This window comes from Alnus glutinosa, chromosome 3 (assembly GCF_958979055.1).
Source record: "Alnus glutinosa chromosome 3, dhAlnGlut1.1, whole genome shotgun sequence".
Lineage (NCBI taxonomy): Eukaryota > Viridiplantae > Streptophyta > Magnoliopsida > Fagales > Betulaceae > Alnus > Alnus glutinosa.
In genome coordinates, this window is record NC_084888.1 from 11,556,301 (window position 1) to 11,567,554 (window position 11,254).

Consider the following 11,254-nt stretch of genomic DNA (forward strand, 5'->3'; position numbering starts at 1 on the left):
GTTACCAATCCTTCTTCCGCCAACAAATCTATCACTTAGCACATGAGATATGGCTAGCAAGAAAAATATGCATCTTAGTTTGGTATTGGCCATTAAAAAACAAAAGTTGCAAACTTCCTCTTCTTTTGAATAATTAATGCTTATTTTGTCAAGGATATGTCTGCTATATCATCTCATCCTAGCAGGCCAGCTGAATCAAATCCACAGCTTTCACAAAGATAAATACTCAGTGCAACATTGTCCTTTGTAACTGAATATTCTATAAATACAAAGCCTTTACCTAAGTTAAGGTAAGGCAGTCACAAACCATTCATCCTTATTGCAAAACTTTATATATATTTAAACAGAAATTCAGTATCGGCTACGAAAAGGTCATGTACAGGTAATCAAAAAAGTGAGGAAGTTATTAAAGAATCTTAAGGAAGTAGTTTATGGAGAACCCTGGACAGATTACTAATTAATGGAAATATGTGTCTATATTATAAGCTTAGTCAATCGAGAGCTATTTACATAATTGGCTTAGTTTTTATGTACGGTTGGGCATAACTAATTTGATATCTTCATAATTTATTAGAATTTAATAGAAAGATTTATAATAAAATTCTATTTAAATTGTATTGTTATGTAGTTTTTATTTAATTAGGACAAAACCACTTTGACAAGTCTCATAACTCTGGTATTTTCACATGATATAGATGTAAAGAAACAGCTGTAATATAAAAGCAGCCTAAAAACACAATTTTTCTGGCATGTTGGCTAATTCATTTTTTAGTACAAATAGCCTGTATGAAGACCCATGACCCATGAGTTGGTAACTAAAATAAATTGAATGAGAATGTGTTCAAATCCGATTAGGCAACTTAATCAAATTATCCAGTTTTTTTTTTTTTTTTTTTTTTGTCCTAATAGTTAGGCTTCGTTTTATTCGGTGTAAGATCTTTTCTGATTTTTTTGTTGTTTTTTTTTTTTTTTTTTTCTTCTTTCTAGTTTTTGTTATTTGGTATGGTAAAATATCTGAAGAAAATAAAGGCAATTGGTTTAGGAACGACAAAGAGTTTCTCAAAAACGTGAGTGCTCTAGCCGTGTAGTTCTTCTATTTATTGAATAATAATACAAAAGGAAGGCATGTCACTATATGGCATGTGCTATTCTATCAAGGGAAGTCTGCAATGATTATTAGCCTACAACGGGTGAGTTTTCACCTATATGGAAAAGTCTATAATGATACAAAAGTCCATCACCAGGGTCCACAACGGTACCTTCCTAAATGATAATCGAGGACCGCAACAGCCGCTATTCCTAAATGAAATCTGCAACGGTAATATACCAGATTTTATATCTTCCTAAACGAAAGACATATTTTCTCCCACGGTTGATGAAGCTCAATCTTTATGAGATTCTTTATCACTCCCCCTCAAGCTGGAGGGTGGCGGAGGCAGAACTCCAAGCTTGATTCGAAGATCAGTCTGAAAGAGGTCTTTAGGAAGTGCCTTGGTAAAAATATTGGCCACTTGTAACGCAAAAGGAATATAGCGAGTAATGAGGAGACCGGCAGCGACTTTTTCCCAAACATAGTGAACATCAAGTTCGATATATTTGGTACAAGCATGGAAAACGGGATTGACTGTCATATGAAATGCACTGTTGTTGTCCCAAAATAATGTATGAGGGTGATGCAAGGAAAGACAAATGTCGGAAAGCAAATACGTTATCCAAGTAAGTTTAGCAATAGTAGAGGCTAGAGCCCGATATTCAGCTTCAGCACTAGAACAGGAGACTATGAGCTGCTTCTTGGAGGTCCATGAAAGACAATTAGCACCTAAATAGATGGAGTATCCAGTTGTGGAGCGTCGTGTGTTAGGGCATCCAACCCAATCAGCATCAGAAAAATCATAAAGATTAAGGGATGAACGAGAGAGTAGTCATATCCCATAATGTAATGTACCCTATAAGTAACGCAATATGCGTTTGACAGCTTGAAGATGAGATTGTCCGGGTTAATGCATAAATTGACTAACAAGGTTAACAGTGTATGAGATCAGGGCATGTCAAGGTGAGATATTGTAAGGCACCAACAAGACTACGATAATTGGTGGCATCGACAGAGAGCCATCCTTACTATGTATCTTGACCTTTTGTGCAAGAGGGGTACCAGTAGGATTGCAACTTGACATGGATGCTTTGGAAAGAATATCTCTGGCATATTTTTGTTGGGAGAGAAATAGTCCACCCGAAAAAGGAATTACTTCAATCCCTAAGAAAAAATGGAGAGGTCCCAATCTTTCATGTAGAATTCAGAATTGAGCTGCGAAATGAGGTTTGCCAAAAGGGAAGCTTGATTGCTAGTAACAATAATATCATCTACATAAACTAAAAGTAGAACAAGAGCAGTATGAGACCTAAATATAAAGATAGATGAGTTGGCTCTACTACTGGTGAAGCCAAGATGTAACAAAAATGAGCTAAATCGATCAAACCAGGCACGAGGTGCATGTTTGAGCCCATAAATGGCCTTGCGAAGGCGACAAACATGAGTAGGGGAAGTAGGATTGGGGAAACCAGGGGGTTGCTCCATTTAGACAACCTCTTTAAGGTGGCCATGCAAGAATGCATTTTTAACATCGAGTTGTCGAATGGGCCATCCATGAATAATAGCCAAAGAGAGAACAAGTCGTATGTAGAGGTTTAATCATAGAACTAAAAGTTTCAGTAAAATCTATACCTTCCAGTTGATTGTACCCTTTGGTAACTAACCTTGCTTTAAAGCGCTCAATGGAGCCATCAGATTTTAGTTTAGTTTTGAAAACCCATCGGGCGCCTATGACATTCATTGAGTTGTGACGAGGAACAAGGTCCCATGTGTGTTGCTGATGCAGAGCCGCGAGCTCGTCTTGCATAGCTCGGAGCCAATGAGGACTTTGGAGAGCTAAAGATAGATTACAAGGTTCCATTGGAGTTGGTGATCGGGACTGACAAGGCCAAGATGTGCACGAGCTTTACGCCAAGTGATTATTGGATGAACATTAAGAGAGGAAGGGTCACCAATTCGTGCTGCCACAGGAAGTGGAGGCAAATCAATGTATAACTCTCCTAGATGAACCTGGATGGGTGAAAGGAGCACTTTAGTGGCAGGAAGGTGAGGACTGTTTGATGGAGTGTCTGCTGCAGAGGAAGGGGATGAGGAATCAGTGTTGTCTATAGGCTAAGACGCAAAGATGTCGGTGAGAGAACTTAGCTTGGCTCTGATACCATGAAGAAAATAAGGGCAATTGGTTTAAGAATGACAAAGAGCTTCCCAAAAACATGAGTGCTCTAGCCGTGTAGTTCTTCTATTTATTGAATAATAATACAAAAGGAAGGCATGTCACTATACGGCATGTGTTATTCTATCAAGGGAGTCTGCAATGATTATTAGCCTACAACGGGTGAGTTTTCACCTATATGGAAAAGTCTATAATGATACAAAAGTCCATCACCAGGGTTCACAATGGTACCTTCCTAAATGAAGAGGACCAAAACAGGCGCTATTCCTAAATGAAGTCTGCAACGGTAATATTCTAAATTTTATATCTTCCTAAACCAAAGGCATATCTTCTCCCACGATTGATGAAGCTCGAACTGTATGAGATTCTTTATCAAAATCTTGATCAATACCGAAAACATTTTCATTTGACAAGAAAAACATCATTTAGGGGGCTTAAAATGGTTTCCCATTTACATAAACCATTTCCCCCCTCCCACGCCCAACCTTTTCTCCTCCCTGTGCACTCTCTCTCTCTCTCACTCTCTCTCTGCTCCACATAGCTCCCTCGGCTTCAGATTCTTGTACACTCTCTTTCTCAGGTACTCTAGTCTCTTTTCAAATTCGGCTTCTGATTTTCCCTTTGCCGTCGACATTGGGGTTCTTGTTTTTCCCAAAGAGATTTCATACTTTAACTAGCGCATCGCTCTCTCAGGTATTCAACTTTATCTTCATCTCATTCCTCTGGCTTAAGCCATATGGAGGATAGTTATGACTTTAAAACATATGTGATATTATCTGTTATTAATAAATTGCATCAGCATTAATTTCTACCTTACTAGTCAAAAATTCTATTGCATGGTGTTGAACGAGTTCACTACTTATCAACAACTTTCACGTGTGACCATGTGTTTTGAATGGTTCCATGATTTCACTATGTGTTTTGATGTATTCTCCAAATTCTAGAACTAAGTTCTGTCTTTTTGATTTAGACATGATATGCACGCTTCTACGAGAGTAGTACCAGAATGGGTTACCTCCTAGTGGATGTTGACACTATTACCGTTGTAGATTTCATTTAGGAATAGCGCCTATGAGAACTCTGTAATTAAGCATGCTTTTGCGAAAGTAGTACCAGAATGGGTTACCTCCTAAGAAGTTTGGTTCGGGGTTGCCAAAAGCGGACAATATTGTGTTGTTGCGAGTCGTTACAAATGGTATTAGAGTCATTATCCAGCCTGAGATGGGGGAGGGTGCATAAGCTCATGAGAGTCTCTAGTGGACACTCGTTGGGACGCTAAGAATGGGGTGATACCATGTGGGTCTCCAACGGGGACACTGGGTTCCAAGAATAGATGATTGCGACGTCTCACATTGCTTAGATATAGGAATGTGGATGTGATCATATATATATATTCGCACCCTTATTGACACAACGGGTCCCCGCTTGTGACCTCCTGAAAAATCTAGTTCTAAGGAGTCAAAAGCAAACAATATTGTTGTGTCAATGGGGATTGGTCGTTACACTGGTGGTGACCCGCCTTGGATCACCTTGTGATCCGCGTCCACACGCCTAATAATTTCCTTTTTCTTTTTCCTTTTCAATTTTTTTAAAAACAATTGTAATGAGAAAAATACACTTTACCCCATCAAAGTTTGACCATTTTCACTTTTACTTTCGATGTTTACGAAGTGGTAATATACCCAAACAAAGTTTTCGAATTTTTCAATGTAAGCACTTTGTTATTTATTTCTGTCTTCTTTAATAGAAATTATTGAGAACACCTAAATGCCCATATTTATGGGCCAAAAGGGGTGGCCTTGGCCACAAAGGGGTGGCTAGGCCACAAGCCACCCCCATCTGATTAGAATGGGGTGGCCGAAAAGGCCAAATGGGGGTGGTTGAAACCACCCCAAATCCGTGCCACCCCCCCTTGGCCAAGGACAAGGCCGATCCCATCTTGCCGGAACAGGGGTGGTGAGATGACCCAGCTTGGGCCACAATAGACCCATTCATGGATCTGGTGACTAAATTTTTTGTTTGTTCTACACTCCTCAATATGATTCAATTTGTATTTTTTTGTTTCTTTATTTAATTTGAACATTGATAACTCTCGACTTATTAATATTAGGATACCAAAAAATCCTATTTGATTTATGCTTATATATTATATTTAAATGGATATTTGTCAGTATTTTAGATTACCACTTGTCACAATTATGCTATTCTCTTAACAAATTCAACTTATGTGTGTGGACGCTAAGTCCTACATTAATTTCTTAATAAGTCATGAGAATGGACTTTATAACTGATTTCAATGAGCTCCAATTGTAACTTTAGCACATATGTTATTAGCATTTTCCTCGAACCATTTCATTAACTTTTTCAAATCAATTCATAAGGAACGCACACCTCATTGTATCAATTTCAGAGAGTTTTGTTTGATGGGCGTTCGAACATCTAGTGCGCCACGTATAAAGCGGTGTTCATAACATAGAAATTAAACTTTCCTTTTTAAAGTATGATATAATTTTAAAACAAAAATAATAATTAATGGTTACATTAATTTTTGGTCCAACATTTGCATAATTAATCTTGAGCTAGTTGATCTCAAACATGTTTTTGTCCTTAATTAATTTGATCATCTTCATGATTTGACATTTTTCTAGCTTCTTCCCTTTCTAATTAATTAAGGACATGCTGCCGAATACCCAGGACCCCCAAAATAGAAAACAGTTCCATTGCCTCCATTCTTATCGAAGGCAACGACACTTATACTATAGCACGAAGATTTAGTTGCAGATGGTACTAATTGCAGACCAGGGTCGATTAATTTGCCACTGTCATCAATGTATTGAATATTGCGAAAATAACTTGCTTTTCCATAGCCTTCACTCGCAAAATGTCCGCTCCCCATCTGAGTTGATGTGTGATGACCCTCGTTGCCTGCGTCGAAAATCTCTCCACCCCAGGTGACTTCAGTAGCCGTGCTTGCTAAATCTGTGAAGATGGACTCAGGCCAGTATCCAAGCACCTGATCTTGCACTTGTAGCCACCACTTTCCCTTATCCTGAATCATATATTCATGCATATATATATATATATAAAACATGCATGTAAAGAGAATAAATGTTTAAGAAATTATATATATATATATATATAATTAATTACCTTGTGTACGGTCACCCCTACATCCCTTTGTGTCGCCCCGTAGCTTGAAACAGGCGTTAGGGAAGAACCGAATACAAAATTATTGTTTACTTGCACGAAACCAGGACAGTCAAGATTATAGCACCCAGTTTTGTCGTAGCCATCACTCTTTACAACCACAAGCATGCAAGCATATATATATATATATATATAGCTAGTCAGTCAGAAAAAAAAAAAAAAAATTTAACAATATATGCATGCATTAATATTGATTAGCGATTTGATACGTGCATGCATGGTAAGGATTAATGCTTTGATGGAGATTCCTAATGCCAATTTAAAGTTATATCATCATGCATGCAAGGAAATGACAAAACTTACAGTCCAGTATACGAAAAACTGGGGTTCACCGTTAAGCGTATTAACCTGGAATTAACCATGAAATTAATTATTATGGCATCGATCAATTTTCTCCCGCATCTAATTAAAATCCAAAAGTTTCTAATATTTAATTGTTAAACTTACTTGCCATCCAGCTTCAATGCTATTTAATTTTTCTGCAGGACCTGCTACAACCCATATTTGAGCAAGGCTAAAGTCTCCATCCATTGTCTTGGGTCTCCATAAGTTAATTGTTGCATGTGCTCCATAGTAATTGCCAGGACCCAGATCAGCTGTAGCGTACTAATTTCAAACAGAATTCATATGTTAATTAAAAAAGAGATCGAAAAAATAAGGAATTTTAATTAGTTTAATTGTCACGTTAATTAATTAATACATGTGAAAACAACAGTATATACTCGTCGTTTTATAATATGATATATATATATATATACCTCGTGACCTGTAGTATCCACATTAACGCGGACATTAAGCTCTTTCCGACGAGCAAGTGCAACTGGGGGTACAGTACGGTGTGCATAATATTCACCCTCTCGGGCATGTCGAATTGGTATTGTTCCTTCAGGGCATTGTCCATTCTCAAGCCAACAACCATGAAGCAGCTCCACATCGTACAGGTCTCGGTTTGTTACCTTTGGAATCGAACTAGGTTTCATCTGATTAACCACAAACAAAATTACAATTCACGTACGCACCCATCATACATATGAAATGACCACACCGTAAAACATCAACCGAGTTAGGAAAAACAATAAAGAAATTAACCTGTATAATATGATCTTTGAGTAATGGATGGTCAAAAGCAGGTTGTTGATAGATATCCACACAGTCTATTATGTCACCATTCTTACCCTGCAATTAAAGATTTTAATTACTAGACCATGGATATATAAGCAAGCCAGAAATTTTTCCAAAAAATATATAGCCAAGGAAAAGAAAAATAAAATTAAAATTAAGAAAGATATAATATTCATTATGACCTCAATAGTTTTGACAGTTCCTTTATGCCTAATTAACTCTTTGCTTTCCATGTTGCCAATCCTTCCTCCATCAACAAATCTATCACTCAGCACAAACGATACGGCTAGCAAGAAAAATATGCATCTTCTAATTAGTTTTGTATTGGCCATTGAAAACCAAAGTTTAATTTCAAACTTCTCTTATTTTTTTTAATAAACTATACAACAAAGGCTATTTTGTCGCACAGAACAAACCCAGGATCCAATAAACCCAGGATCCAGAACAAGGTAAGCACTGTGCTCAACACGCCAAATTAATATGAGTTTGTTGTATAGTTTATCATGATTTGTAAGCAGCTTTCACAAATATATATACATACTCGTGAGTACAACATAATTATCCTCTGTAACTGAATGTTCTATAAATACAAATCCTTTACCTAAGTTAAGGTAAGACAGTTACAAACCATTCAATTTTAATTCAAAACTTTACATAATTAGCTTGTACGAATTTGGAAGTGATAAAAAAGAACCACAAAATTTAGAAGTTGTGCATGGAGAACCCTGGACAGAGTCCTAAAAAAAATATGTGCCTATATTAGCTTAGTCTAGAACCATTTACATAAGAGAGCCCCTTCTATATGGATGTTGTGTAAACACTCTTATTTACAACATCCAATAAAATTTGGACACATAAGCTTGAAACACAAAATGAAATAAACTCAAAAACACTGGATCAGTCAACTCATCGTTTCCCATTCAACAAAACCACGGATCCACCTACACTCCTCCTGTTAGTGTACATGCTGCCTCCACCTCAGCAACTAGCTCAGCAAGAACTTGTCCATCCACATCAGCACTTGCTGCCTCAATCTCCACATCAGCAGCCGAGGATCCTTCCATAATATCAGAGGATCCTTCTCCCATATCAGCAGCAGATTCTAACCTAATTGGAGCCTTTGCCTTGACTCATAAGCATCCGGATTATACTGAGACTACAGAGTCTAATTCAGCATCTTTCCCCACAATCAAGGATCCCAATTCAGCAAGGAATATTACTGATATGCTGCCATATTGGAGCTACTCACAGGACCTTTCCTTAATCACTATGCGTGCTGTACAAGACCTATGTGAGCAGCTCAAGACTTTCCTTACATACCTACACGTGCAGTCCAAGACTTGACTTTAAAGATATTGTATTTCTTGTATTCATTACTTCCTTCTTTTGTAATTATTTTGTATCCCTATAAACTAGGCACAGATTTTATTCTTATTCTTACCATGTAACTAGTCTATGTGTATCAATATAAATAAGAATCATCCTATTGGTTTTCTGTTAAGTTGACAGAAACCATTCTCTCAAAAATTTCTTCACCTCCGACGGACGTCAAAACCACCGTCTTTATCACAAACAGACACTAGAGTGAGAAAAATTTCTTTCTTTTTAACTAACTTTAAATTTCTATTCTCTCAAGCATCATCAGAACCCTTCTTCCTTCTTTTTATCACTATACGTCTACCACAATAGTATTTGTTAGTTATGACAGTGTTGCTACCATCACAGATCACAATCAAGATACTTATGATCCAACAGCTCAGCCAAATACACATCAATCATGCAATCAATGATTCTGTTTCTTTGGTTTGTCTTCTCCTTTGGCGAGGTGTACTATTCCGGTGGCGTCCTTGGGTTCCGTTGCTCCGGTGACGCAGTCCGCGGCGGGCAAGGGAGGTGGTAGATGAAGAGGGAGATGCGTATTCTGTGTACCCCAAGAGAGGCTATGGGAGGATCTGTTATGCGCGCCCGGTTGGATGATCAAAGCACAGCTGGAATATATGTTATTCTTATGTCTTTCAAATTCTGTTAATTCAATTCCTCCAAAACGGTGTCATCCCCTGCAACTTCCAAATTCTTCTGAGTAGTGGCAACGTGGGTTCGTACGTGGTTAGAAACTGTGATGGGTAATGGGTCAGTCAAGAAATGTCTAGCCTATCATGGGCTATTTACATGTAGTGGGTTGAGTGGGAGTTTCCTTGCCTGCTTGGTCCGAATCAGTTGATGGGAAGTCTTCAAGGGTGTCTTGCCATGCATCCATCCAGGACAATGCATTAACCCTATTCTCCCTTCCTCTCTTGTATTTTACTGTGAAATCAAAGCCTATGTTGGTACAGTTTCCGGTATGGTGACGTGTCGCCTGTTGATTCGCTCTATTAAGAAATAAGTCTTACTTTCCAAGACCTGTTAGAAATGAAAAAATTGAGAAGATAGGGGAGAAGATGACACAAAGATTTAAGTGGTTCCCTCAATCCGAGGTACATCCACTGTAGGAGACGTAGAGAAAATTTACTATTAAGTAGTTACAAGGGGGAAATCACTCGTAGCCCAAAGCCCCGATACACCCTGATTTCCCTTACTTATGTCTTGTTGTACGACAAATCGAGAAGAGAAAACCTCCCTTTCTTTGCCTCTGTACCGTACACCAAGAAGGATAAACCCCTTTCTTTCTCTCTTTATCTCTCTCTTTGTGCCTCTGTATTTCTGTATCGTTCTTCCTATATTTTTTTTGTCCCTTGTACCTAGTGTAATGATCTTTATTTATAGGCCAGGCCCCTGGCCTTACCATACTTGCTGCCTTCTTTAAATTCTTCATGCCCCGTTTCCTTAGGAGTTTGATTCCTCGCTTAGTTTAATCTGCTGGAACACCCATCTCTCCATGTCTGCCACCTTCTAGTTCTTTAACATTTGTTTTGGTTATGCCTTCGAGTGGAAGGAGGGACTGGAGATTATATAATGCCGAGTGGAGATGATGATGAGTGGGATTGTGTTGGTCGAAAAGTGCATGGTTCTTTGGAAGGAGTGAATGGATGGTTATTTTATGATTGGGTGGGATTATTTTATTGAGTGCATGCGCTGTCCAAGCTTGGAAGAAGTGCTGCCAGGCGTGGAGGAAGGTGCTGCCCATGCTGTCTTGATATTGCTGTCCAGCAGAGTTTCCCCACTAGCATTTGTTTAGTTATTTAATGCTGAACCCCACTTCAATCGTTAAGTGACTATCTTATCCCATTAATCATGGAATTCTATCCTTATTGTACTCTGAGACATCCGCGGCAGACTTTCAATCAGACCCCGAGATGATGATGTCCGAGACGTAATAACTTCTCGGGATATCGTCGCACCATAACGAAGTTATAAAAGGCCGAGATGTTTATTGTACCGACTTGATGTCATCTCCGAGGCGAGGTTACTCCGAGACTCAAATACCCGAGATATGCTCACTCCATTCAGATTAGGAGATCTCGGGATGTTCTTCATACCGTAACCTGGAGTGTTATGACCGAGACGTTGTTATGCCTCCGAGATGTATTTGCACCGAGACATCGTTATACCTCCGAGATGTATTTACACCTAGGCAGTCTTTTCTTTGTTGGCCGTAATAATTGTCCGAGACATAGCTCCGAGATGTTTCTGAGTCCACGTGTCTCTAGGGTTGATTTTATCCC

The 11,254-nt window shown here is 38.5% G+C and overlaps 1 pseudogene; it reads right to left on the minus strand.

Moving 5' to 3' along the window:
* Window positions 1-5,931: 5,931 nt before the first annotated feature.
* On the minus strand, window positions 5,932-8,680 carry LOC133863168 (protein neprosin-like; annotated as a pseudogene).
* Between the last annotated feature and the right edge of the window lie 2,574 nt (window positions 8,681-11,254).